The sequence below is a fragment of the Sus scrofa genome, chromosome 12 (genome assembly GCF_000003025.6).
Source record: "Sus scrofa isolate TJ Tabasco breed Duroc chromosome 12, Sscrofa11.1, whole genome shotgun sequence".
Taxonomy (NCBI): Eukaryota; Metazoa; Chordata; class Mammalia; order Artiodactyla; family Suidae; genus Sus; species Sus scrofa.
Genome location: NC_010454.4, coordinates 30,836,772 through 30,863,155, shown reverse-complemented (window position 1 = coordinate 30,863,155; position 26,384 = coordinate 30,836,772).

The following is a 26,384-nucleotide window of genomic DNA, read 5'->3' as shown; positions in this document are numbered from 1 at the left end:
ACCCATATGGAAGTGCTTTTGCAGGAAGTTGTGCTCAGTGGAGGTGGAGAGCTACTTTTTCATTATTACTGCAATAAAGGAGCACAGGGTGACTATAGTATAGGGTTTTTATTCTTTTTTTCTTTCATTTTAGGAAATATTTATATATTTATAAATATTTAGGAATATTTATAACTTTCAAGGGCAAACATATATCTAAATCAGCAAGAAGGTAAGTAAATATCTTCCTTTTTCTGTAACACATGAAAATTCAGTTAGAAAATGCCTCTTTTCAAATGGCCGTCTGTCCTGTTCTTTGAGAAACCCGTCACTGCGGAATGTAATACATAACTCTGCTGTCTAGTTCTTGTAATTTTTGCAATCTTTTGTGGTAAGGCCAATGCATACTGATGTTTATTCTTCCAAATTAGAAAAAGCAGTTTAAAAACTCGTGATTTAAAGGACTTTCTTTCCTTCTTTCTTTCTTTTCTTTTCTTTTTGGCATAGCCCAAGTCATTGAATTTATGGGATTCAAATAGTTATTATTTATATAATAACTTCTCCAGTTTGTGTCCTCCACATGTTCTTGAAAATATCACTCAGTCAGGAAATAGTCTCATATCTCAATCATACACATTTTTTTTTTTTAAGTGAAAGTGAGCTCTGAATTCTCGATGGAGGATTAGAGCATGAAGTGTAAACAAGTTAAACTTTTCTTTTTTTCTCTCTCTCTTTATGGCTGTGCCTGCAGCATATGGAAGTTCCCAGGCTATTAGCTGAACCAGAACACAGCTGCAGGCCAGTCACAGCCACAGAACACCGGATCCAAGCCACATCTGTGACCTATACAACAACTTGCGGCAGTGAGGGTCAAACCTACCTCCTCATGGAGAGTACATCAGGTTTTTAACCCATTAGACACATTAATTTCAAGTTAAACTTTTCAAATGTCAGAAATGAAGGAGTTTAGAGATTGTTCAGTTCAACTCTCTCAATTTGAAGATGAAAAACTTTTTTTGGGAGGTGAATAATAATAACCACCATTATGGTCTGTGTACTGGGAGTTAAAGATTCTGTTCAACACCATGCATCCATTATCTCCTCTGATTCTAACACCTTTACAGACAAGTAAACAACTTCCACTCTGTAGAAGTGGAATCTAAGGCTCAAAGAGGCTAATAATTTGCCTACGTGTCACATGTAGTAAGAAAGAGTCAAGGTCAGGATATTAATCCAGGTCTGTCTGCTTGACATTCTACCTCCAGTGAGAGCTCTGACGGCTTGCGCTGAGAGACTTCAGAAGAAGGTCATATGCTCAGAGGAGATAGTGTCTTTAAGGTTATCTCTTAGTTGCTGGGAATTGGTAGATTTATGATGTCAGCTAGTGAGGTGATAATTGAATTTTTAGCTCAACTCAAAATGACTTGGAGAATGTGATTTATTTTCAGCACCTATGAGAGTTTTAAAATTCTATATTGAGCAGCAGCCCTAACAGTTCTCTATAACATCATATAAACTGTGTGGGTTGAGGGAATGTTGCTAAGGCATCTCCCATCCTAACAGATGTGTTGGTGACATGTACTCCCCAGATGCCTAGCCTCTGTCACTATTAGCTCTATGATTTGGGCATACTGTTTCACTTTAATATCACTTTACTTATCCATAAATTGGTGACAATAATGACTGCTTAACAGCTCAAAGAGGTTGTGAAGACTTGGCAAAATAAGTATATTAAAGAAAAATTTTAAATGTGATATAAATTTAAATATCACTGTGCTAAAAGTCTCCAGGTATCTGCTAAGTGAGTTGGACTAGTGAAGTCAGCTTATGCAGAAACCTGTACTAGGTGCTTTAGACTGACACATTAACCTCTCCATGTGCATAGGAACCAACTGGGGAACCTGTTAAAATGCAGATTCAGATTAATTATGGGGTGAGGCTTAAAAGTTCCCATCTCTACAAAGCTTACAGAGTATGCCAGTGCTGCTGGTCCACAGACCACATTTTGAATAGCGAGGGTCTAGGTTATAAAATTTCAGTATTACACACCTTATGGAGTTTGAAAATTTTGGCTGAGGTACCATATATTTTAAAATAACATTTTTAAAATGTTGGGGCAATGAGAGCTGAAACTGTAATTGTTACCAGATGCAAGTTCATATGCCTGACACACAGTGAAGCCAAATAATACTGAAAATTTGGAGTTTGGAGGAGAGAAAAGTTCATTGCAGTGCCATGCAGGGAGAATAGGTGGCTCATGTTCCCTAAAACCTAAACTCCCCAAAGTGCTTTGGCAAAGCATTTTTAAAGGCCAGATGGGGGAGGGGCATCATGGTGTATGTGATCAGCTTGTGCACAATTCTCTGATCCGCTGATATCGAGGTATCAGGGCAGTTTACATTATCAATCCTTAGGGTCCAGAAGGTCTAGAGGCTACATATTCATGATTATCAATTGGTTAATCTTTTTTATTTGGTGGTAGTTTTTAGCATCTGAAAAACTCAGGAAATATGCATGGGATACTATTATCTGGGTATTTCAGAGAGGAGCCACAGTAGAGGATATGGGGGAAGTGGTCTGTCCCAGGAAGGCCCCATAAAGTCCTGCTCAGGGTCCTGGATTGTATGTAAGATGAAACACACACACACACACACACACACACACACACACACACACACAAAACAAAGGTAGAGTTCCTTTTGGAATGCCTTCCTCACCCCACCCCCTAAATAGCAGGCAAAAGCAGTCAGGTCTCCTGGCCTGAGGATTCTGCTCTTTCCCCTGGGCTAGACTGCTTCTGCACAAAACATCCTTCACACACCACAGCTGATCATCATGAACCACATATGTTTCTCAACTTTATGCATAACTGAGAAGGCAGGAAGAAGGTGACCCCTCCCAAACTGTGAGGGCTCTAGGAAGTATACCATCTACCTTGAGGTAGAAATTGCAAGCTCCAGTCTAGATTTCATGCAGCATCACTAACAAAGCTCTTTCAGTGAGTTTACACTGCAGCTCAGTTTGACGAGTTCTGGCTGCTGCTTTCAAATGATTTCTCAAATTATATCTCTGTCTATTTATACACAATTCTGAAACATTATAAAAATACTGAAAAGTTAGAAAGATAACAAATATCCATATATCTGGTTTCTCAAGTTAACAGTTATTAGCATTGTGCCACCTAGGCTTTCATTTTTTTAACTTTATTCTTTCTTCTTTACTGGCTAGATACTATACTGGGTACCTGAGATGTTGCTGTGGAAAAAGATGAACAAGGTCTCCACTCATGACCTTACATATAAGTAGAGGGAATGGAAATATAAAATAAATATTAAAACAAAGGAAAAATATCAGAGTGTTATTGCTATGCTGAGAATTCAAGCAGCGACATAGCAGAGAAAGACTGGGTGATTATTAAAGATTGAGTGGTCAAGGATGTCCTCTCTTTAGACCTATTATTTAAGCAAAATTCTAGATGGAAGTTCAAGGATGTGGAGATATGGAAAAAGAAAAGCATTTTAAGCAAAGGGGACAGCTGTGAAAAAGGCTTTAGAGGGAAGAAATCTTGCTGTGTTTAACATACAGAAAGAAGGCCAGAATGTAGCAGACAATGCAGAATGGTAGGGAGAAGGTCAAAGAGCTAGATAGGTGCCAGGTTATGATGAAGAGCTTGGTTTTTATTTTATATGAAGTCAGAAATCATTGGCAGCTTTTAAGTAAGGGAGTAACATAATTTGATTTACCATTAAACATAATTACCCAGCTTGCTTTGTGCATAGAATGAATAATTGGAAGCTGGGACAAATAAGTTAGTGGGCTGTGGAATAATTCAGTCAAGAGATGACAGTAGTTTGTAGAAAAGGCAACAGATTAGAAGTTTGTTTTCACGTAGAGTTGATGGAATTTCCATATGGATTAGATGTTAGGAAGGAGGAAACAAGTGAATGACGTTTCCATTTATTGGGGGAGGAAATGCTAGACAAGAAGCAGGTCTGCAAGAGGAAATCAAGAGCTTATTTTTAGCCATGTTAATTTTGCAAAACCTGTTGTCTGGATAGATGGACTTGTCCTTTGAAGTTCTAGAAAGAGATCAAGGCTGGAAATCCGAGAGTCTTTAGTATTTATATGATCTCAAACCTGGAATAGGCAACCACCTATAGGAAAAAACATATTGACAAAGAAGTGAGTCCCAGGACCAAGTCCTGGGCATACTAGTATTTTGGACACCAGACAGGAAGAGGAGCCAGCAAAGAATCTGAATTGTAGCCAAAAATATGGGAATGGATGTGCATTGCACAAGGGTCTGCAGAGAAACAGAACTAATAGTTTACATTTTAATGTGTTTGTGTGTGTAAGGGAGAAAGAGGGAGGGAGAGAGAGAAGGAGGGGGCAGGTTGGCATGTCCAAAGCCCACAGGTTGAAGATCCAAGGAAAGTGTTGATATTCCAGCTTGAGGCTGAAGGCAGTCTGCTGGCAGAATATTCCCCTCCTTAGGAGAACCTCAGACTTTTTTCTTAGGCTTTTAACTGATTGGATGAGGCCCACCTGCATTATGGAGGATAATGATCTTTACTCAAAATCTGCTGATTTAAACATTAATCTCAAATCTACTGATTTAAATATTAATCCTATCTAAAAATACCTTTGCAGTAACATCAGGGTACCATGGCCTAACCAAGTTGACATATAAAATTAACCATCACAGGACGTTACTATGGAAACCCAGAAAAGAATATATTTAAAGGAAGAGAGAGGGGCCAAATATGTAGATTACATAAAAATAAAAAAATCAATTTAAAATAAAATAAAAAATAAAAATTAAGAAATAAGGAGTGTAAGTGATCTCTTTAGGATTCAATGTGTGGGAAGGTATTATTGTCCTAGACAAACAGTATCTAAGTGGTAGGGACAGAAGTCCTTTGGAGCATGTTGAGAAGAAATGATATCACTATTTTTTTCCTCATTCTTTGAGGAATAATGAAAGCTAAAGCCACTTTTTAACACCTCCCATTCCCCTCTCTCTTCACTATTTCCAGAACATCTTGACTAAAGAGTATATAAAATTGGAATCCTGGAGATTGTTCAGGTAGACACCAAATCTCTTTTTCTGATGACATGGCAAATGAAAATCAGCCATAATTGTCTGATCTGTTTTTAAATCTTGGTATCCTATGTATACATATTTTTTTCTGTAAACAGTCTTTAGAATGAATTAAGATAGAAATAAAACAATAAAATGTATTTTATTATAGTACATTGAATTAATGAATAAAAGTTAAATACCTTTAAAATAAAATCATAGTCTTCCTGCAAAACCCATACAAAACCGCTATTTTCACCATTGCATATCACCTTCTAGATTTTGTACACATTTGTGCTTTAAAAAGAAAACCATTGGTCTTAGGCCAAGGTGTCTGGGTTCTGGTATAGGCCCAGACACTAACTCTTTGTTCCCCTAGCAAAGTAAATTCTCATCTTTTTTTTCCTTTCACCATGAAATAAATGATGAGATTCAATTAACTGACTCAATATTTCCTGCAAATATGACAAACTGTGCTTTTATGCAGCTAGAGCACTAGGACTTTAAGAAAGGCAGATTTTAAGTATAATACATACAATAAATAGTATCGCAAGAACATTCTTCTGCTTTGTCATGAAAGGCATTAAATAATAAAACATATAAGTTTAAGATGATAAATCATGAGGTCCTATAAAATAAACTTGAGTAGAATTCTTCCAATTATTGGAAATAAAAATCCTCTGGAGAGTTTGTTTAATATGACTATTTTTAAATTTCTCTCTCAGAGATTCTACTACACTATGCAATGGCTGGGCTAAAGTTTCAGGGCCTAGATTTTTAAACACGTTTCATGTTCCAATTGGTTCTGATGTGAATAAGTCCAAAGACAACATTTGAGAAAGAATAAGTGTAAAAAAAAAACAAAACAAAAAACAAACTAAGGTTAAAAAAATTCATGTCTCTCTGAGGTGGGAAAAATAATGAATTACATTAAGAATTGCTCATTTTAGTATGTTGAAATACTGAACATATTAAATATTTTTCCTTTTACAATCATATTCTGTTTAAGTGAAAGCTCTTTAGTTCCCTGGAAAACTGCAAATATATGCCATGTATATGGAATGGTTAACATGCTACATCTAATGATCTGAGATATGGACAAGCAACCAGGATAAAAGATACACAATGTTCCATTTCCAACTGTGAAGAATCCATTATTACTGTGGACAATATATGAGAGCTGACATTAAAGACTTTCTCATGATAAATGTCAATGAGTGATCAATCTCATTGTCCCAATTGGTAGGAGTTTAGTCTCTCTCACAAGTTATTCTAATTTGAGCAAGTCAGTTAACATCTCTGCATTCAGTTGTTTTGTTTTATATGTTGGCCATGCCTACAGCATGTGGAAATTCCAGGGCCAGGGATTGAACCCATACCACAGTAATGACTGGAGCCACAGCAGTGACAACACTAGATCCTTAAAAACTTGGCCACCAGGGAACTAAAAATATTCAGTTATTTTAGTTATGATGACCAAGACAGTTTCCAATTTTGTCTGTTTAAAATACAGTTATCTTCAAATGAAATAATAAAGATCAAAGAGGAAATAAATAAAATAGAGATTCAAAACACAATAGAAAAATCAAAAGCTGGTTGTTTGAAAGGGTAAACAAAATTGACAAATCTCTGGTTAACCTCTGGGCAGCTCTACTAAGAAGAAAAGAGAAAGAACTCAAATAAAATAAGAAATTAAAAAGGAGAAATATCAACAGATAATACCAAAATCCAAAAAATAAAACCATAAGAGGATACTATGAACAATTATGTATCAACAAATTTAAAAACCTAGAAGAAATGGACAACTTTCTAAAGACATACAGCCCTCCAAAACTAAATCAAGAAGAAATAGATCAACTGAACAGAACAATCACTAGAAATGAAATTGAAAATGTAATAAAAACACTCCATACAAACAAAAGTCCAGGACCAGATGGCTTCACAGGTGAATTCTACCAAAAACATACAAAGCAGAACCTATACCCATCCTTCTGAAACTTTTCCAAAAGTTTGAAGAAGAACGAACACTCCAAAAGACTTTCTATGAAGCCAGAATCTCCCTAATACCAAAACCAGACAAAGATACTACCAAAAAGAAAATTATAGGCCAATACATTTGAGGAATATAGACACAAAAATTCTCAATAAAATTTTACCCAAGCAAATCCAACAACATATCAAAAAGATCATACATCACACACAACTGGGATTTATACCAAGTTCACAAGGATGGTTCGAAATATGCAAATAAATCGACGTCACACACCACATTAACAAAAGAAAAGTAAAAAACCTTATGATCATCTCAATAGATGCAGAAAAAGCATTTGACATAGTCCAACATCCACTCATGATAAAAACTCTTACTGAAGTGGGTAACGAGGGAACATATCATAACATCATAAAAGCCATTTATGACAAACCCATAGCAAATATAATACTCAATGAAGAAAAGCTGAAAGACTTCCTGATAAAATCTGGATAAAAACAAGGATACCCACTCTTACCACTTTTATTAAGCATAGTTTTGGAAGTTCTAGTCACCGCAATCAGACAAACAGAAGAAGAAAAATGTACCTGAATTGGAAGAGAAGAAGTAAAATTGTCACTCTATGAAGATGGCATGACACTATATTTATATATAGAAAACTTTAAGGATTCCATGCAAAAAGTACTCGAACTGATCAATGAATTTAGTGAAGTAGAAATAGATTGACATTCAGAAATTGGTTACATTTCTGTATACCAACAATGAATTATTAGAAAAGGAATACAGGAGTTCCCATCATGGCTCAGTAAAAACAAATCTGACTAGCATCCATATGGGGACGTGTGTCCCATCCCTGGCCTTACTCAGTGGGTTAAGGATTTGAAATTGCCATGAGCTGTACTCTAGGTCATAGACACAGCTGGGATCCTGTGTTGCTGTGGCTGTGGCTTAGGCCAGCAGCTACAGTGCTGATTTGACCCCTAGCCTGGGAACCTACACATACAAAAAAAGGAAAGGAATTTAAAATATAATACCTTTAAAAATTGCACTGCCCAAATTTAAAAACCTGAGAATAAACTTGAACAAGGAGGTGAAAGACATATGCTGAGAACTATAAAACATTAATTCATCAAGGAAATTAAAGAGGATTCAAAGAAATAGAAAGATGTTCCATGCTCCTGGGTTGGAAAAATTAACATCTTTAATATGGCCATACTACCCAAAGAAATCTACATAGTCAATACACGCCTACCAAATTACCCATGATATTTTTCACAGAACTAGAACAAACAATCCAAAAATTTATATGGAACCACAAAAGACCCAGAATTGTCACAGCAATTCTGAGGAGCAAAAACCAAACAGGAGGCATAACTCTCCCAGACTTCAGCTCAGCATTACAAAGATATAGTAATCAAGACAATATGGAACTGGTGCAAATACAGACATACAGACCAGTAGAACAGAACAGAGAACCCAGAAGTAAACCCAGAAACCTAAGGTCAATTAATCCTTGACAAAGGAGGCAAGAATATAAAATGGGAGAAGGACAGTCTATTCAGCAAGCGGTGCTGGCAAAACTGGACAGCTGCATGTAAGTCAATGAAATTGGAAAACACCCTCACTGCATGCACAAAAATAAACTCAAAATGTCTTAAAGACTTAAATAAGACAGGACACCATCAAACTCCTGGAGGAAAACATAAGCAAAGCATTCTCTGACATCAAGCATACAAATGTATTCTTAGGTCAGTCTCCCAAGGCAATAGAAATAAAAGCAAAAATAAACTAATGGGATATAGTCAAACTAACAAGGTTTTGCACAGCAAAAGAAACCATTAAAAAAAAAAAAGGCAATCTACGGAATGGGAGAAAATAGTTTCAAACAATGAAGCTGACAAGGGCTCAATCTCTAAAATGTACAAACAACTTAAACAACTCAACAGCAAAAAACCCAAAAACCTAATTGAAAAATGGGTTGTCACTGTACACAGATGACATGATACAGAAAACCCTAAGGACTCAACCTAAAAACTGCTTGAACTGATCAACAAATTCAGCAAAGTATCAGGATACAAGATTAACATTCAGAAATCAGTCACATTTCTGTATACTAACAATGAAATTTTAGAAAAGGAATACAAAAATACAATACCTTTTAAAATTGTACCCTCAAAATTCAAATACCTGGAAATAAACCTGACCAAGGAGGTAAAAGAGTTATATGCTGAGAAATATAAAACATTAGTCAAGGAAATTAAAGAGGATTCAGAGAAATGGAAAGATATTCCATGCTCCTGGGTTGGAAAAATTAATATTGTAAAAATGGCCATAATACCCAAAGCAATCTACAGATTAGATGCAATCCCTATCAAATTAGCCATGACATTCTTCATAGAACTAGAACAAACAATGCAAAAATTTATATGGAAACACAAAAGAACCAGAATTGCCAAAACAAACCCGAGGAACAAAAACCAAGCAGGAGGCATAACTCTCCCAGACTTCAGGCAATATTGAAAAGCCACAGTAATCAAGATGGTGTGGTACTGGTACCAAAACAGACAGACCAACCAATGGAACAGAATAGAGAACCCAGAAATAAACCCAGACACCTGTGGTCAATTAATCTTTGATGAAGGAGGCAAGAACATAAAATGCAAAAAAGACAGTCTTTTCAGTAAGTCTTGCTGGGAAACCTGGACAGCTGCATGAACATCAATGAAACTGGAACACACCCTTACACCATGAATAAAAATAAACTCAAAATGGCTGAAAGACTTAAATATACGACAAGCCACCATCAATCTCCTAGAAGAGAACATAGGCAAAACATTCTCTGACATCAACCTTATGAATATTTTCTCAGGTCATTCTGCCAAAGCAACAGAAATAAAAGCAAAAATGAACGAATGGGATCTAATCAAACTGACAAGCTTTTGCACAGCAAAGGAAACCATAAAAAAATAAAAAAGACAACTTAGGGAATGGGAGCAAATAGTTTCAAGTGATGCAACAGACAAGGGATTAATCTCTAATATACACAAACAACTTATACAACTCAACAGCAAAAAGCCAACAACCAATTGATAAATGGGGAAAAGACCTGAAGAGATATTTCTCCAAAGAAGATATACAGATGGGAAACAGGAACATGAAAAAAATGCTCAACATCACTGATTATTAGAGAAATGCAATACCAAACTACCATGAGATACCACCTCACACCAGTCAGAAGGGCCATCATTAATAAATCCACAAATAACAAATGCTGGAGAGGGTGTGGAGAAAAGGGAACACTCCTGCACTGTTGGTGGGGCTGTAAATTTGTACAACCACTATGGAAAACATTATGGAGTTTCCTCGGAAAACTATATATAGAACTACCATTTGACCTATCAATTCCACTCTTAGGCACATATACAGACAACACTTTCCTTGAAAAAGACACTTGCACCCGCATGTTCATTGCAGCACTATTCACAATAGCCAAGACATGGAAGCAACTTAAATGTCCATCAACAAATGATTGGATTAAGAAAATGTACTATTGTATATACAATGGAATACTACTCAGGCATAAAAAAGAACAAAACCATGCCATTTGCAGCAACATGGATGGAACTAGAGACTCTTGTACTAAGTGAGCTAAGTCAGAAAAAGAAAGTCATATACCATATGATATCACTTATATCTGGAATCTAGTATATGACACAAATGAAACTTTCCACAGAAAAGAAAATTGTGGACATAGAAAAAAGACTTGTGGTTGCCAAGGGGGAGGAGGAAGGATGGATTGGGAATTTAGGGTTAATAGATGCAAACTATTGCCTTTGGAATGGATAAGAAATGAGGTCCTGGTGTATAGCACTGGGTACTATGTCTAGTCACTTACAATGGAGCATGATAATTTGAGAAAAAAGAATGTATACATGTATGTGTAACTGGGTCATCTTGCTGTACATTAGAAAATTGATAGAACACTGTAAACTAGCTATAATGGAAAAAGTAAAAATCATTATTAAAAAAAGAAAAAAAAAGGTGGGAATGTAAACTGGTACAGCCACTATGGAGAACAGTTTGGAGATACCTTAGAAATCTATACATACAACTTCCATATGACCCCACAATCCCACTCTTGGGCATCTATCCAGACACAACTCTACTTAAAAGAGACACATGCACCCGCATGTTCATTGCAGCACTATTCACAATAGCCAGGACATGGAAACAATCCAAATGTCCATCGACAGAGGATTGGATTCGGAAGAGGTGGTATATATACACAATGGAATACTACTCAGCCATCAAAAAGAATGACATAATGCCATTTGCAGCAACATGGATGGAGCTAGAGAACCTCATCCTGAGTGAAATGAGCCAGAAAGACAAAGGCAAATACCATATGATATCACTTATAACTGGAATCTAATATCCAGCACAAATGAACATCTCCTCAGAAAAGAAAATCATGGACTTGGAGAAGAGACTTGTGGTTGCCTGATGGGAGGGGGAGGGAGTGGGAGGGATCGGGAGCTTGGGCTTATCAGACACAACCTAGAATAGATTTACAAGGAGATCCTGCTGAATAGCATTGAAACCTTTGTCTAGATACTCATGTTGCAACAGAAGAAAGGGTGGGGGAAAAACTGTAATTGTAATGTATACATGTAAGGATAACTTGACCCCCTTGCTGTACAGTGGGAAAATAAAAAAAAAAAAAGAAAGAAAGAAAAAAAAAAAAGAAAAATGGGCAAAAGACCTGAATAGACATTTCTCCAAAGAAGATATACAGAAAACCAATAGGCACAAGAAAAAAATGCTCAACATCACTAATTATTAGAGAAATGAAAATCAAAACTCAAATGAAAATCAAAATTCAAACCTCACACCCATCAGAATGGCCATTGTTAATAAGTCATCAAATAACAAATGCTGGAGAGGGTGTGGAGAAAAGGGAAGCCTCCTACCCTCTTGGTGGGAATGTAAATTTGTATAACTGCTATGAAAAACAGTATGGAGGTACCTCAGAAAACTAAATATAGAACTACCATAGAACTGTCACATATCTGCAAATCTTGCATATGGCACAGGTCAACCTATCTACAGAAAATAATCAAAGTCATGGACATGGAGAACAGACTTGTAGCTGCCAAGAGGGAGGGGGAAGGAGTGGGATGAACTGGGAGTTTGGGGTTAATAGATGCAAACTATTGCATTTGGAATGGATAAGCAATGAGATCCTGCACAGGGAACTATATCTAGTTACTTGTGATAGAACTTGATGGAGGATAATGTGAGAAAAATATTGTACATAAATGTGTAACTGGGTCATTTTCTGTACAGCAGAAATGGACAGAACATTGTGAATCAACTATAATATATTTTTTTTAAATACAGTTATCCTCTAATACAAACATGGAGATGTTAACCAACTCCCAATAGTTTCAAAGTAAAATAAACCATTTGTTCTGAAACAATGACCAAAGTCATGGTCCTGTTCAACATAATATACCACACATGTTCATTTCTTAAAAGTTTTGAAATGTGTCATGAATGCCAGAAGTCTACATAAAATACATATGTACTATGCAAAATCTTAGAAGACCCCCATGTGTCCAGAAAAAAAAAAAAAAACACTCTTCCTATTCCCAGAGGTAAGCACTATCCTGGCTTCTGCTACAATCATTTTCTTGTTTTTCTTCACATTTTTTTCAACTACATAAACTTATCTAAAAATATTATTTCATTTCTCAGTTACCAAACTGTATAAATAGAACATTAATGTATTCTTTCGACTTTTTTTCTTTCATTCAACATTTCTGTGAGGCTCATTCGTACTGTTATGAGAGCTGCTTTCATACAATATCTTTGTTGTGTAATCTCCCACTGTATGCACACACCATTATGCATTTATCTGTTCTGGTATTGATGGACACTACGAACAATAATGTTATGAATATCCTTTTATGTATGTATCCTCATACAAGACTTCATTGGAACATATTCCTAAAGAGTAGACTTGCTTAACTATCAGGTATTCACATACTTAACTTTATTAAATAATTCCAAACTATTTAACTTTATTAAATATTTCCAAAGTGGTTGTGCCAATTTATAACTCCCTTTGCACTATCTTCTAGTTGACAGTTTTGTCACATTTGTTTCCTCTTTTTGCCAGTCTGGTGAGTTTGTACTATTGTAAAATTATTTATTTTGTAGTAATTTGCCTTGTTATCAATGCAATTGAGTACTCTTTTATATATTAGTAGGTGCTTTGAGTTTCTTTGTGAAGTTCTTTGTACTACTTGGTAGAACATTAGCATGTTGTTTTCCTAATTTTCATCATATGTATACTGAACACACTTGTTTTTATGGTGTCTTGACTAGAAATTCTTAATTGAAGGAGAACAAACTTATCATCTCTCCCTTTAGTGTTTATTTGCTCTTTATGTCTGGATTAATAAATCTTTTTCTACCCTGAGGTCATGAAAATATTTTCTAAAATTCTATGTTTATCTTTCCTTTATTAATTAATTTTCACACGAGATATGTTAAATTTTATTTTATTTTGTTTTATTTTACTATTTTGTTTTATTTTATTATGTTAGGGCTACACCTGTGCATGGAAGTTCCTGGGCTAGGGGTCCAATAAGTGCTGCAGCTTCTGGCCTACATCACAGCCACAGCAATGCTAGATCCTAGCCATGTCTGCGACTCATGCCACAGCTCACGGCAATGCCAGATCCTTAACCTGCTGAGTGAGGCCAGAGATAGAAAGACATCCTCATAGATATTAGTCACTGAGCCACAATGGGAACTCCAAATTTTATTTTATGTTTTTTATTAAGCTGAAATTTATTCACAGTAAAGTGCACAAATATTACTTGATGTATAATTCAATACATTTTGAGAAATGTTGTATACTCATATAACCAACATATCAAACAAGATGTTATAACATTTCCACCATCCTAATAATTTTCTTATTGGTCCCTCTAGACAATCACCTTCCCATGGACTTATTTTACTCAATGTATTTTAGCTTACCTTTTCCTAACCTCTTCATTCCCTCTTGTAGATCAGAGTCTCCGTAGAGTATCATTTGTATTCAGCCTCAGGACTTTCTTTTGCCATTTTTTTCATCAGGTTTTATTGTTGCTGGTATTTAAAATTTTTTTTTTCTTATTAAAGTAATTTTGGGAGTTCCTGTTGTGGAGGAGCAGGTTAAGAACCTGACATAATGTCTGTGAGATTAAGTGGGTTAAGGATCTGTCATTGCCACAACGTTGCAGATATGGCTTGAATCCTGCTTTGCTGTGGCTGTAGTGTAGGCCAGCAGCTGCAGCTCTGATTTGACCCCTAGCCTAGGAACTTCCATATGCCACAGGAGAGGCCTTAAAAAAAAAGTGTAGATGATTTACAATGTTGTGCCAATTTCTACTGTGCAGCAAAGTGACCCAGTACATATATATAATCCCCTTTCTTATATTATCTTCCATCATGTCCTATCACAAAATACTAGATATAGTTCTCTATGCTATACAGTAAGAACTTGTTGCTTATCCATTCTAAATGTAATAGTTTTCGTCTACTAACTCCAAACTCGTAGTCCATCCCACCCCGTCCCACCTCCCCCTGGGCAACCACAAGTCTGCTCTCCACGTCTGTGAGTTCATTTCTGTTTTTTTTTTTCAGTATTTATTTTATTTTATTTTTTTATTTTCCTGCTGTACAGCAAGGGGATCAAGTTATCCTTACATGTATACATTACAATTACAGTTTTTCCCTACCCTTTTTTCTGTTGCAACATGAGTATCTAGACAAAGTTCTCAATGCTACTCAGCAGGAGCTCCTTGTAAATCTATTCTAAGTTGTGTCTGATAAGTCCAAGCTCCCAATCCCACCCACTCCCTCCCCCTCTTATCAGGCAGCCACAAGTCTCTTCTCCAAGTCCATGATTTTCTTTTCTGTGGAGATGTTCATTTGTGCTGGATATTAGATTCCAGTTATAAGTGATATCATATGGTATTTGCCTTTGTCTTTCTGGCTCATTTCACTCAGGATGAGATTCTCTAGTGGGCATTATGTCATTCTTTTTTATGGCTGAGTAGTATTCCATTGTGTATATATACCACCTCTTCCGAATCCAATCCTCTGTCGATGGACATTTGGGTTGTTTCCATGTCCTGGCTATTGTGAATAGTGCTGCAATGAACATGTGGGTGCATGTGTCTCTTTTAAGTAGAGTTGTGTCCGGATAGATGCCCAAGAGTGGGATTGCAGGGTCATATGGAAGTTCTATGTATAGATTTCTAAGGTATCTCCAAACTGTTCTCCATAGTGGCTGTACCAGTTTACATTCCCACTAGCAGTGCAGGAGGGTTCCCTTTTCTCCACAAGCCCTCCAGCACTTGTTATTTTTGGATTTATTAATGATGGCCCTTCTCACTGGTGTGAGGTGGTATCTCATGGTAGTTTTGATTTGCATTTCTCTTACAATCAGTGATGTTGAGCATTTTTTCATGTGTTTGTTGGCCATCTGTATATCTTTCTTGGAGAAATGTCTATTCAGGTCTTTTGCCCATTTTTCCATTGATTGATTGGTTTTTTTGCTGTTGAGTTGTATAAGTTGTTTATATATTCTAGAGATTAAGCCCTTGTCAGTTGCATCATTTGAAACTATTTTCTCCCATTCTGTAAGTTGTTTTTTTGTTTTCTTTTTGGTTTCCTTTGCTGTGCAAAACTTAGTTTCATTAGGTCCCATTGGTTTATTTTTGCTCTAATTTCTATTGCTTTGGGAGACTGACCTGAGAAACTATTCATGATGTTGATGTCAGAGAGTGTTTTGCCTATGTTTTCTTCTAGGAGTTTGATGGTGTCCTGTCTTATATTTAAGTCTTTCAGCCATTTGGAGTTTACTTTTGTGCATGGTGTGAGGGTGTGTTCTAGTTTCGTTGTTTTGCATGCAGCCGTCCAGGTTTCCCAGCAATGCTTCTGAATAAACTTTCTTTTTCCCATTTTATGTTTTTGCCTCCTTTGTCAAAGATTAATTGACCATAGGTGTCAGGGTTTATTACCGGGTTCTCTATTCTGTTCCATTGGTCTGTCTGTCTGTTTTGATACCAGTACCACACTGTTTTGATGACTGTGGCTTTGTAGTATTTCTTGAAGTCTGGGAGAGTTATGCCTCCTGCTTGGTTTTTGTTTCTCAGGATTGCTTTGGCGATTCTGGGTCTTTTGTTGTTCCATATAAATGTTTGGATTGTTTGTTCTAGTTCTGTGAAAAATGTCATGGGTAATTTGATAGGGATTGCATTGAATCTGTAGATTGTTTTGGGTAATATGGCTGTTTTTATAATATTGATTTTTCCAATCCAGGAACATGGAATATCTTTCCATTTCTTTACATCTTCTTTGATTTCTTTGATTAAAGTTTTATAGTTCTTGGCATATAGATCCTTTACCTCTTTGGTCAGGTATATTCTGAGGTATTTGATTTTCTGAGGTGCAATTTTAAAAGGTATCATATTTTTTTATTCCTTTTCTAATATTCCTTTTCTAATATTCTAATATTGCTGGTATACAGAAATGCAACTGACTTCTGAATGTTAATCTTATATCCTGCCACTTTGCTGAATTTATTAATCAGTTCAAGGAGTTTTGGGGTTGAGTCCTTAGGGTTTTCTATGTATAATATCATGTCATCTGCATAGAGTGACAGTTTTATCTCTTCTCTTCCTATATGGATGCCTTTTATTTCTTTTTTTTTTTTTTTTTTTTTTTTTTTTTTTTTGTCTAATTGCTGTGGCTAGGACTTCCAAAACTATGTTGAAGAGCAGTGGTGAGAGTGGGCATCCCTGTCTTGTTCCAGATTTGAGTGAGAAGGCTTTCAGTTTTTCTCCATTGAGTATTATATTTGCTGTGGGTTTATCATAAATGGCTTTGATTATATTCAGGAATGTTCCCTCTATAAACTCTTTGGCGAGCGTCTTGATCATGAATGGATGTTGGACTTCGTCAAATACTTTTTCTTTGTCTATTGAGATGATCATATGATTTTTGACTTTTCTTTTGTTAATGTGGTGTATGATGTTTATTGATTTGCATATGTTGAACCATCCTTCTGAACCTGGGATGAACCCTACCTGGTCATGGTGTATAATTTTTTTGATATGTTTTTGGATTCGGTTGGCTAGATTTTGTTGAGAATATTTGCATCTATATTCATCAATGATATTGGGCAATAGTTTTCTTTTTTGGTGTTATCTCTGTCTGGTTTTGGAATGAGGGTGATGGTGGCATCATAGAATGTCTTTGGGAGTATTCCTTCTTCTTCAACCTTTTGAAAGAGTTTAAGGAGGAAGGGCACCAATTCCTCTTTATATGTTTGATAGAATTCGCCTGTGAAGCCATCTGGTCCTGGACTTTTATTTGTAGGGAGTGTTTTTATGACCTCTTCAATTTCATTTCTAGTGATCGGTCTGTTCAGTTGGTCTGTTTCTTCTTGATTCAGTTTTGGCAGGCTGTAAGATTCTAGAAAATTGTCCATTTCTTCCAGATTGTCAAACTTGTTGCCGTATAGTTGTTCATAGTATTCTCTTATGGTTTTTTGTATTTCTGCAGTATCCGTTGTGATATCTCCTTTTTCATTTATAATTTTGTTTATTTGAGTTCTTTCTCTCCTCTTTTTAGTGAGTCTGGCCAGGGGTTTATCAATTTTGTTCACCTTTTCAAAGAACCAGCTCTTGGTTTTATTAATTTTCTCAATTGTTTTCTGAATCTCTATTTTATTGATTTCTCCTTTGATCTTTATACTTTCCTTCCTTCTGCTGACTTTAGGTCTTTTTTGTTTTTTTTTTTCTAATTCATTTAGGTGGAGGGTTAAATTGTCAATTTGGGATCTTTCTTCTTTTTTGATAAAGGTGTGTATCACTATGAATTTCCCTCTGAGCACTGCTTTCGCAGCATCCCATAGATTTTGAGAGCTTGTGTCTTCATTATCATTTGTTTCAAGGTAGTTTTTAATTTCCTTCTTGATTTCCTCATTGACCCATTGGTTTTTTAGTAGCATGTTGTTTAGTCTCCATGGAGTAGGTTTTTTCTCTTTCCTTTTCCCATGGTTGATTTCTAATTTCATGGCATTGTGGTCAGAGAAGATACTTGAGATAATTTCTATGCTGCTAAATTTGTTGAGGTTAGCTTTGTGTCCCAATATGTGGTCGATTCTTGAGAATGTTCGATGTGCACTTGAGAAGAATGTGTATTCTGATTTTTTTGGATGTATTGTCCTGAAGATATCGATTAAGTCTAACTTTTCTATTGTTTCCTTTAGGATCACTGCTGCTTTATTGGTTTTCTGTCTAGAGGATCTGTCCATTAATGTGAGGGGGGTATTAAGGTCTCCTACTATGATTGTATTCTCATCAATATCTCCCTTTATGTCTGTTAATATTTGTTGTGTGTATCTGGGTGCTCCTGTATTTGGGGCATATATGTTGATGATAGTAACATCCTCTCCTTGGATGGATCCCTTAATCATTAAGTAGTGTCCTTCTTTGTCTTTCTTTATGTCTTTTGTTTTAAAGTCTATTTTGTCTGATATGAGTGTTGCAACTCCTGCTTTTCTGTCATGTCTATTGGCATGAAATATTTTCCCCACCCCTTCACTTTCAATCTATATGTATCCTTTGTCCTAAGGTGAGTTTCTTGTAGGCAGCATATTGAAGGTTTTTGCCTTTTTATCCACTCAGCCACTCTGTGTCTTTTGATTGGGGCATTCAGTCCATTGACATTTAAGGTGATAATTGATAGATGATTATTTATTGCCATTTTGAACCTCGTGTTCCAGTTGATTCTATGGTTCTCCATTCTCCGGTTATTATCTGTTTGAGTGTTTTTATTTTTTTTCATTTTTTTTGTGAATGCAATGTTTGGTTTTGGCTTGTGGTTGCCCTGTTTTTTAAGTATGCTAACCCCTTCCTATAATTTTGTGTTTTAGCGTGATGGTCCAGTAGGTCAAACACTTCATTACTCTATTAAAATTAAGAAGAGAAACATACAAACAAACCAAAAAACATCTATTTATTTCCTCACATCTCTTGCCCACTTTTTATGATTTTGATGACTCTTTTTTTTTTCTTTTTAATTTTATTTTGTTTGAAGCATGTTCATGATTAAATCTGTATGCTGGCTTATTTGAGTGACTGCTCTCTGATTGCGGTTTCCTCAGTTCTAGTTCTTCCTCTTCTTCTTTTTTTTTTCTTTTCTTTTTTCTTCCATTTCCTTCCTTTCTTATTGGTTTAGAGAAGCCCTTTCAGTATTTCTTTTAGCCTGGGTTTTGTGTTGCTGTATTCTTTTAGTTTTTGTTTGTTGGGAAAAATTTTTATTTCCCCTTCTATTTTAAATGATATTCTTGCTGGATAGAGTATTCTAGGTTGCATATTTTCCTTTTAGCACTTTAAATATCTCTTGCCATTCCCTCCTGGCCTGTAGTGTTTCTGTAGAGAAATCAGCTGATAATCTTATGGGGGTTCCCTTGTAGGTAACATTCTGTTTTTCTCTTGCTGCCTTTAGGATCCTCTCTTTATCACTAACTTTTGCCATTTTTATTATGATGTGTCTTGGTGTGGGTCTATTTGGGTTCAATTTGTTTGGGGCCCTCTGTGCTTCCTGTATCTTGAACTCAGTATTCTTTAGATTTGGGAAGTTTCCAGTGATAATTTCTTCAAATATATTTTCCATCCCCTTATCTTTTTCTACTCCTTCTGGAATTCCTATTATGCATAGATTGGCCCACTTTATATTATCCCATAGGTCTCTTATATTGCTTTCCTGTTTTTTGGTTTGATTTTCTGTCTGCTGACCTGATTGGGTGATTTCCATTATTCTATCTTCCATATCACTGATTCATTCTTCTGCATTATTCATTCTGTTTTTTACTGCCCTTAGTTCTGTTTGTATCACTGCAAATGAATTTTCTAGTTTTTCTTGGCTCCTCCTTATATTTTCCAGTTCCTTTTTGAGGGTGTCTGCATTACTGTTCATATCTTCTCTCAATTCCTTCAGTATTTTCACTATTTCTCATTTGAACTCCAGGTCTGTCAAACTGCAGACGTCTGTTTCATTGTTGACTGCTTTAGGTGAATTCTCCTGTTGTTTTAACTGGGGGTGGTTTCTCAGCTTCTTCATCTTTCTTGTTATTTTCTTTTCCCTGGTGGAGTTGTACTCTCCATGGCCGGGCAGTGTTTGCCTTATCACTGCCGTAGAATGTTTCCTGAGGGCTGGCGTTGTTGGTCAGTCTTTTTTGAGGCAGTGTGGCTTTTCTGGAATGTTGATGGGGCTAACAGGGTCTCTTTGAAGCAAAGGAGGACTTCCTGAGGGCAGATAGGTCTGGGAGGTCCACACCACAATGGTAGCAGATTTCACTCGGTCAGGCAGAGCTTGTTATGGTGTTTTTAGGCTGTGGGGTTCTTGCAGATGGTTGGCGGTGTTGGTCAGCTGTTCCTCGGGAGTGCAGCACCCCCTGGGTGCTGGAGCAGCTATCTGGGTCACTGAGAACCCATGAGGCTCTTCCCTAGGGCAGCCCAACTCAGAAGGACGGCCTGAGAATATAGACAGATCTTTTCACAGTCTGGCCAAGCTTTTTGTAGCTTTTCTGGGCTGCAGGGGGTCCTGCAGAGAGCTGGCAGTCTTTTGTAGCTCTTCTGCAAGAGTGAGGCTCCCCCCGAGGGCTGGAGCAGCTAGCTGGGCAGCTGTGAACCCAAGATGCTCCTCCCCAGGGCAGCTCAACTCAGAAAGACTGTCCGAGAATTAGGCAGATCTTTTCATGGCCCGGCCAGCCTTGTTGTAGCTTTTCTGGGCTGCAGGGGGTCCTGCCTGGAGCTGGCAGTCCTGTGCAGCTGATATGTGAGAGCTCAGCACCCCCTGAGGGCTTGGGCGGCTAGCTGGGCAGCTGTGAACCCCAGAGGCTCCTCCCCAGGGCAGCCCAACTCAGAAAGACCATCTGAGAATTAGGCAGATCTTTTCACGGCCCAGCCAGTCTTGTTGTAGCTTTTCTGGGTTGCAGGGGGTCCTGCCTGGAGCTGGCAGTCCTATGCAGCTGATTCATGAGAGCTCGGCACCCCCTGAGGTCTTGGGAAGCTAGCTGGGCCACTGCCAACCAAAGAGGCTCCTCCCCAGGGCAGCCCGACTCAGAAAGACTGTCCGAGAATTAGGCAGATCTTTTTATGGCCCAGCCAGAATTGAAGATTTTCTGGGATGCGGGGGGTCCTGCTGGGAGCTCGGAGTCCTGTGCCATTGTTCTGCAGAAGTGCAGCTCCTCCCAAGAGCTGGAGCGGCTAGCTGTGCCACTGTGAACCCAAGAGGCTCTTCCCCAGGGCAGGCCAACTCAAAAAGACTGTCTGAGAATTAGGCAGATCTTTTCATGGCCTGGCTAGGCTTGTTCTAGCTCTTCTGGGCTACAGGCCTTTTCTCGGGGGCTGGTAGTGTTTGGTGCTGCTCTGTGGGGGTGTAGCCCCTCCAAAGGGCAAGCAGGCCTGTGCAGGGACAGCCCCTGTGGTGGTAGGCTTCAGGCAATTGTTGAGGCCAGCCCTCCCGGATGGCAGGCAGCCCCAGGTCTGGTGAGTGCATGGGGGTGGTGGTGGGGGGGGGAAGGGATGCACTGGGAAGCACAGCTTTCTGCTAGCTAGCAGGCGGTAAGCTTGCTGTGGCATGGGGAGTATTCTATGGGGACCCACCCCTTCTTCTCTCCCCTCCCCAGCATGGGCGCAGATCAGGCTCTTCTCCCAGGTTCCCTCTTATGCGGCTTTCCACTTCCCTGCTCCTAGAGTATTGCTCCTTCCTCTGTGACAGCTTTGTTTTCTAGTCTCCCTGGCAGTCTCTGCCCCGTAAAACTTGACAGACTGGTTTCTAGACCTCCCAAGCAGTCTCCGCTCCACTCTGCCCCCCCCCCCAGCCCTTTTCTGGGGACTAACCTCTGGAGCTGAGGTCTCGGTGCCCAGCCCCCACCCAGGCATCTCAGTTTTTGGTGACTGTGCCCGTAGTTCAGATGATCTGTTCAGTTCTCGATCTGCTTTTCAGAACTCCGACTTACTGCTACAGTCTTCTCTGCATCTGGAGATTCCTCCGGTTTGGTTGATCTTTCTGTCGAGTAGGTGACTTTCCAGGGTTCAGGATCCCTTTTTCCTCCACAGTTCCCTTTCGGGAGCACCGGTCCAGCTTGGATTCACCTTCTCTCACTCTCCCCTTTTCTCTTGTTTTACCTAGTAATGTCACGAACTTCTTGCCATTATTGGAGCTTAGGTTCTTCTGCCAGTGATTGGTTGCTGTTCTGTGCGAGTCATTTATCCTGTAGATGTGTTTTTTTTTGTTGTTGTGTTTGTGGGAGAGGGCGAGCGTGTCCCTCTACTCTTCCGCCATCTTGTTTCTCCATCAAATCTATCATCATTTCTGTTTTGTAGATAGATTCATTTGTGCCATATTTTAGATTCCACATATAAGTGTTATCATATGGTATTTTTCTTTGTCTTTCTGTCTTACTTCACTTAGTATAGAATCTCTACTTGCATCCATGTTGCTGCAAATGCCTTTATGTTGTTCTTTTTTATGGCTGAATAGTATTCCGTTGTGGATATATACTACATCTTTTTAATACATTTGGTTGCTTCCATGTTTCTTGGCTATTGTAGACAGTGCTACTATGTAAATTATTTAGCATTTGTATATTGTGGGCCTACTACAGAATATTCTTAAACATTTATTTCCTTAAAATGTCTATATTTTACCCTCATTTTTTGAAGGAAATTTTTACTGGGTATAGAATTCTGGGTTAGCAGTTTTTTTCCATTAAACATTGCTACTGAGGAGTTCCCGTCGTGGCGCAGTGGTTAATGAATCCGACTAGGAACCATGAGGTTGCGGGTTCGGTCCCTGCCCTTGCTCAGTGGGTTAACGATCCGGCGTTGCCGTGAGCTGTGGTGTAGGTTGCAGACACGGCTCGGATCCCGCGTTGCTGTGGCTCTGGCGTAGGCCGGTGGCTACAGCTCCGATTCAAGCCCTGGCCTGGGAACCTCCATATGCCGTGGGAGCGGCCCAAGAAATAGCAACAACAACAACAACAACAACAGACAAAAAAGACAAAAAAAAAAAAAAAAAGCAAAAAAAAACATTGCTGGAGTTCCCGTCGTGGCGCAGTGGTTAACGAATCCGACTAGGAACCATGAGGTTGCGGGTTTGGTCCCTGCCCTTGCTCAGTGGGTTAACGATCCGGCGTTGCCGTGAGCTGCGGTGTAGGTCGCAGACGCGGCTCGGATCCTGCGTTGCTGTGGCTCTGGCGTAGGCCGGTGGCTACAGCTCCGATTCAACCCCTAGCCTGGGAACCTCCATATGCTGCGGGAGCGGCCCAAGAAATAGCAACAACAGCAACAACAACAACAACAGACAAAAAGACAAAAGACAAAAAAAAAACAAAAACAAAAACAAAAAACATTGCTACTGAGAATATTGAATTTTACCTTATCATCTACTTCTGGAAAACAGAGGTTAAAGGAGTCTCCCCATTGTTTTGTGTTAAGGAAAATGGCTTACTGCCCAGAATATTCCTTCTCATATGACCCAGATAAGACTTCTGAACACCCCCCTCCTTTTACCTTTGGCAAGGCCAGTCATAGATCCTCCCAAATTCCTACTTTTTGCTTTTCCTCACTGATCAGTCATATAAAAAATGTAAGCATCTCTCCTTCCCCCCAGGTCCCTGCACCAGCCTATTGTCTCTTGTTCAGATCTTGGGAAACAGGCTGGCTTCAGAGTAAAACATATTCTGATATACTATCTGATCATGCCATACTTCTATACAAAGTCCCTACACCTTGTTATTTCTAACCTGTTTGCTCCTGTCTATAAAAGAAAACTCCTTTTTACCTAACCCTTGAAATGCTTACAGATCTTCTGGACAAAGTGTTCTAACTATTACAATAGGCTCTTCCACCCTCTCCTTGCAATAATCCTTTTGAATAAAGTGTCTCCCTTCTAAGTCCTTATTTGCTTTTTATTTGACACTGTGTAAGAAACAATCATGAAACTTAAGACCTTTTTCAAAAAGCATTTTATTACCTTTTATGATTTTACGAGTTGACTGGGATCATCTAAGGGATCTTCTACTCCTTTAGCCAGAGATACATTAGTCTGGGTTCATGAGAGGATTGAGAAGTCCAAGATTACTCACTTACATGTTTGGCAGCTGATGCTGGCTTTGGGCTGGGAGCTCAGTGGGGGTTGCTGATTAGAGTGCTTACGCAGAAGCACCCTTTCAACTTGGGTTTCTCACTGCATGGAAGCCAGGTTCTGACGGAGATCAACTGTTCCAGGAAAGAGGAGGCAGAAACTACCAGTCCTCTTAAAGTTCAGACCCAGAACTGGCACAGTGTCACTTCGGGCATTAATATTGGCTAAGCACTCCCAGAGCCAGCACAGCTTCAAGGGTAATTGAGATAAATTCCATCTCTCCTTGAAGGGGTGATAAAGAAAGGACAGCCATCTATCACCCAACATTCTTTCAACTACTTTAAATGTATCTTTCCATTGTTTTCTGACCTCCATTGTTTATAATGAGAAAATAGACATCATGATTATCATTGTTCCTCTGTATGTATACCCCCTCCAAACTCTATTCTAGTTTCTTTAAAGACTTTATCTTCCCTTTTCAGAAATCTGACTATAATGTGCTCTTTCTTTATATTTATCCTTTTTGGGCTCCACTGAGATTCTTGGATTGTAAGTTGCTCTTTTTCACTGATTTGAGAATTTTTGTTTCAGTCATCATTGCTATTTGTTGCTCCTATACTGACATACTACTTGATTTGATGGAGATAGGAAAACCCCAGGTCTTGTTCATGGATTTAAGAGCATGGGAGTCAGTGTGGGTTAAAAATGGACTGCCACTGCAATGCTGCCTAAGGTAGAAAGATGATGGTGAGGGAGTGAGATCCTCCCAGTGGGTAGAGCTCCAAGAAATAGACTTAGGCTTTAACTAAATTAGAGAAAGGTGGACTGAAGAGAGTATATGCATGGACTCCTTGGCAATAGTAAGTGGCTTGACTGGTTAGGTAAGGACTTAGAAAGAACAGGATTGAAATTCAGAGAGGATTCAGGGGAAGAAGGATGCATAGAAATGGGCCCAAACTGAATCTTTGTGTCTTATGTAAGTACCTATCAAAGATGCACTTTGGGTATGGGCATCAAACAATCAGATGGATATTACTCACCCTAGTAATTGCACAGTGAGTCCAGGAATGGAGTAGCTCTATTCTCTAGGCTATAATTTATTCATGGGCCCAACAGATTGGGATCCCTCTCATAGAGATTGATTGAGCTGATTGAGTTTGAACTCATTGTATTATACCATCCAAGGAAGAGCGATCAAACAGTAATTTGGTTTCAATCTGATTGCAATGAAACACTTCCAAACCAGAGGTGACAGCAATTTATCCTTACTAAAAGTGGTACATATCCTGGGGATAAATTTTCCATTCCTATCTGCGAAGCCTTAACCTGCAATTCAAAGACTCAGATAATATATATTTTACTGACACAGGATCTCACATAATATCACCATGGGCAACTGACCTGCTTAATAGCAAAGAAAGATAGCAGTGGGCATACAACCATGTCATCCATTAGTCCTGCCATATACTTTAGCACCCTGAAGCTTCCAAGCCTGATAGAAAATTGGGAAGAACTCTTAAATGCACACTTATGTGCTCAAATACAACACCACGTGGGGCTGGAGTGCTGTTCTTCAAGACTTGATATTTGAGTTGACAGCTGTTGTGTGCTGTGTGCTCTGAGAGGTAGAGAACTCCAGGTTTGGAAGTAGGAGTGGCCCCTCTCATCATCACTCTCAGGGACCTTTTTGACAACAAATTTTCATCCTCTCCTCATTACTTTTAAACAAGAATTTCAAGAACAGAGAAGTTATTGAAGAAAAAAAGGGGGAAGGTTATTTAATATTTGTTAGGATTGTAGCCCAAGAGACACAGATCCAAGAAGTACTTGAATTGTGCTCCATTGGGCTACGAAATGGGGGATGCTTATAAAGGAAAAAAACCTCAAAAGTACATAAATTGTCAAGAATTTCAATTGAAACTGGCAAGAAGTAAGGATGCTTGTTAAGCAAATATCAGTTAAGGTCTGAAATAATTGCATAGTTGCAAATGTTGGTGGGCTTTGAAAACAAAGTTGCAGCTAGCAGCTACTAGCAGATTTGTTTTGAAAATGTATGATTGCATCCTTGAGTTTTATATAGTTCAGAGAAAATTCAAGTTCTTGGTAATGTAA